General features: G+C 37.9%; 1 non-coding gene across 1 annotated transcript; it reads right to left on the bottom strand.

Moving 5' to 3' along the window:
* Nucleotides 1-1402: 1402 nt before the first annotated feature.
* Nucleotides 1403-1530, bottom strand: LOC132404336 (U6atac minor spliceosomal RNA). The gene has a single exon (XR_009515504.1). It is a non-coding gene; the product is annotated as a U6atac minor spliceosomal RNA (small nuclear RNA).
* Between the last annotated feature and the right edge of the window lie 2592 nt (nt 1531-4122).

Below are 4122 nucleotides of genomic sequence, written 5' to 3'. Positions count from 1 at the left end.
TACTTTCCTGCCCCCTCATGCAGACATAGTATAGTAAATAGCTAGTACATAGTGATTATATTTCAGGTAGATTTCTCAATAATAGTCCCAAGGGAAACTTCAACTAGTTGAGCTGAGGATCATACACAAGTCTCAGATCTGTGATGCAGCAGCATTAACTGCTTCCCTCCCCCACCCCAAAGACTTGGTAGTCAGTAATATGCCCCTGGGAAGTTCAAAGGCTGATTTATTTCAAGACATTTATAACCTTTGTGTTGAACTAATGCATTGCCCTTGAGGAATGAAGGATATACATTTTATGTTCTTGCTAATGGTATAGAGTACAACTGCTGTCAGACTGAGGGTTCACAAGGAAAATCATAAAGTTCACCAACAGGGATTACGCCAATGCTCACTCTCTTACCACAGATGCTGCCTGTTCTGTTGAACGTTTCCAACATTTTCTGTGTTAATTTCAGATTTCTTGTACTGAAGTTAATGATTTTCATTTTGGCATTCAGACTGCTTAGAAGTGTCCTGCAGCGCACAGTAGGAAATGTGCTTTCCTCAGTCAGCAGCCAGAGGAGGAAAAGGAGCAGAGGGGACAAGAATTGATAAGGATGTTAATGAGAAGTGGGCCCTGTCTAGGAACAATGCCAGAGTAACCCAATTCACTGCAGTTTAGCTGAAGAACTCACTGCACTGCAATATTGCTGTCATAACAAGGCAATCTGTCCTCATGTGCATCAAGACCTTGAGACCAATGTCAGACTCCCATTTGTTGACTATAGCTTTCCTATCAAAACCATGATTCTAACCTCCTAAATTAAGGAATTGACTCCCCACTCTGCATCTGGATCCTTGACCTTCTGAGCAATAGACTGTAATCTGTAAGGATGGGTTCAATTATCACATTCAATTATCATCAATACCATTGTCCTGCAAGGCTGAATCCTCTGTCCCTTACAACATACATACTATTGATTGTTAATCTATAGAGAGTATAGTAAAGGGCTGAGGCTCTTGCTTTGCCTCTACTTACGAGTTTGCAGATGACACCTCTGTAATGGACCAGATCTCAAACAATGATGAGGTGGAGTACAGGAAAGATGTATTAAGACATCAACTGCATAACATCTAAGCTACTTTGGTTGTACTTGCTCAGTTCTACTTTGATTGCATGTAAGTTCTTCTCTTAGACATCTAACATATTTTTAAGTTAGGATTAGCCATAGTTTTGCATGGCCGTGTGTATTATTCAGGAGCTAACTGCATCTTAGAAAGTATCCTTTCCTTCAGTTGGATCTTCAGGATTTCACAAATAATCTGATCTTTGATGAACCAGTCCAACCAATAAATGGAATAGAGCTCAAATCTATATGAAAATCTCAAGGAAATGTTAATTTTTTTTTTAAAATTTTTTATATTTAATTAATTTAGATGCCACTAAGTAGATGGCAATGCCTTAACCATTTGTGTGTTGTAAGGCCACTAGGGCCCCTTCCATCCTTATCAAGGGGAGTGCTAACCTTCTCTCCTTTCATACAACACAATTAAAAATTATTTGAACGATAATAGTTAACTATTTAAATGAAACCAGCTGGTTTCCTTGGCTGCATAAGCTCTAGGGAAGACAATCTCAGGTCCCGATAAACTCATGAGACTGAGGCACCCTCCCAACCCAAACCCCCATTTGTGTGGATGTGGCGTAATTTGCTACCGTTACAAATTAGTTCAACAAAATAACAGACAGTACACTGCATATAATTAAAAGATTATCTTTATGAATCTTAATTTGACTGAAAGGTTAGTAACAGAAAGAACAAAAAAAAAGAAAAAAGGCCCATTTTAATTAAACAGTCAAATATACACAAGTTGAAGCTCAATGTTTCTCCATAGTCACTAATCCTCAATCAATCTTGCCCCTGGCTTCGTCGAATCATGGTCCTGCTTTGGGTCAAATCCTACAACCTCTTTGCTCCTGCATCTTCCCTCTTCTTCTTCTCTCAAACAAAAGCCCCAAGCCCAACCTTAGTGTCCCTCACCAGAGAAGCCTCAGCTTAATTTGACCATCCTATTTCTCTTCATCTCTTATTTTCAACAATAACACAAATTAGCTGTAAACAACAGACTGCTCTTAAAGAACTGCTAAATGAAATACATACAAGATAACTGTAAAAATATGAACTGGGGCATTACATAAAATATCCTACTTTACATTTAAAAAGTAAAAGAAATTGCGCTTAATAATTCTTGAAACAAAAACAAGTAAGAAAAAATGTATTTCACCATATTCCTGGCAAGTCTTGTTAAAGAAGAAAGGTTTGGGGTATCATGGGATGTCAGGAGAGGAATCATTCCCTGCAGGATGCCCAGGCTCGTCAGTCCAAGCTTTAATGTCGAAGAGGTTTTATTGAAAAGAGACTACTTCATTTTCAGGGCAGCTATGAATGGAATTGAATTTTGTCTAATCTTCAGTAAACATCCCAATGTTTGCTTTTTTGATAGAAGGAAAGTTATCAAAGAAACAGCTGAAGATGATTCGGTCTCTGGCATTGCCTTGAGGAAGACTCATCTCCAACAAGTGCAACAATCACTTCTTGAACATCGTGTGACTCTATTGATTGAAGTGTTTTCCTCTTCATGCAGTTTACCAGAGTCCTTGATGCCACACTTGTTGAATGCTAGCTTGAAATCAATTGCACTTTCATCCCTGTGTAGACCAATGCTCTGATGACATTTGGAGTTTAATAGCCTAAGAAGAATTCAAACTGAGGATTGGTTGAGCAGGTTATTGGAGATTAAATTCTTTTATTTTGTAATACAGCTAGCAACACGTGGCACCTCTTTTCTAAAGATTGAAAATAGCAATCAGACAGTTTGGATTTATGCTGATAGGAGATATCCTGAGAGCTTGTCTCTCTTGCTTGCTTTTTAACTCTTCATCAACATTTGCCACTAATATGACAGTATTGCATGGTTCAGATCTGATACATTGGTTGTTGGGTTACTTAACTGTTGGGAGAATTTGGGGGGGGTGGGGGTTGGGAGGTATGAGTTGTTTTATGGATATGCAATCATGTGTTTAGCCTTTATTTGGAGGAACAATTCATTTCTGGGTGCTCCTGGTGCTGCCCCAATTATATTCTTTTCCACTCCTGATTAAATGGGGATATATTAGCCCATGATGTTACAGGTAGCAGGTTAATTTGTTTTTGCTGTTGGTAAACCATGACATCTTATGAATATCCAGTTTTAGATTTGTCAGATCTATTCTCAGTCTATCTAATTTAGCAAATGGTGGCATTGCTTAATGGATAGTAGACAGATTGGAAAAAATGAATCCACAAAGTGGTCAGTTCTACAAAAGCTGTTAAGGACAATTGCACCTGCTACAATTGTGGAAGCAGATTTTTCCTTTGAGCTGCTTACTTCTGTAGACTGAACATCACCAAGCCTCTTGCGCTGTGACTATATCCAATGACAAAGGAAATACAAGAACTAATACTTGTGCAATTTCTGTGATTTATTTGTTCAGCAAACCATGATCTATTTCATTCAGACCATATGATTTCAGCTTTTATTTTGTAAAGCTAATCTCTTAACACTTTTATAAAAGACCTGAAATAGTTTGGATTAACAGGATGTCAGGCATAGATTTCAAGTTCAATGTGCAAAGTAAATTTATTATCAAAGTGCATGTATGTCACGATGTACATCCTTGAGATTCAGTTCTTGCAGCCACAAGAAGCATAATATAATCAATGGAAGACCACATCCAACAAGATAGAGAAACACCAAATGCAAAATGCTGGTGAGCGAGGCAGCATCTATGGGAAAAGTATAGTCGGTGTTTCGGGCCGAGACCCTTCAAAAGGACTAATTTTGCAGATTCTCTCTTGTTTGTGATAGGACAGACAAACAACCAGTGTACAAAAAGCAACAACTGTGCAAGAACAAAAAGAAAGCTAATAATAATAATAATAATAATAATAATAAAAAAAAAATAAAAAAATAAATATTGAGAACATGACATTAAGAGTCCTTGAAAGTGAGTCCAAAGTTTGTGGGAACAGTTCAAGAGCCTGATGGTTGAGGGGTATTAATTGTTCATGAACCTGGTACAGAGGGTCCTGAGGCTCC

The sequence above is a fragment of the Hypanus sabinus genome, chromosome 13 (genome assembly GCF_030144855.1).
Source record: "Hypanus sabinus isolate sHypSab1 chromosome 13, sHypSab1.hap1, whole genome shotgun sequence".
Taxonomy (NCBI): domain Eukaryota; kingdom Metazoa; phylum Chordata; class Chondrichthyes; order Myliobatiformes; family Dasyatidae; genus Hypanus; species Hypanus sabinus.
The sequence above is the reverse complement of the archived record's forward strand: the minus strand, read 5'-3'. Positions and strand labels throughout refer to the sequence as shown.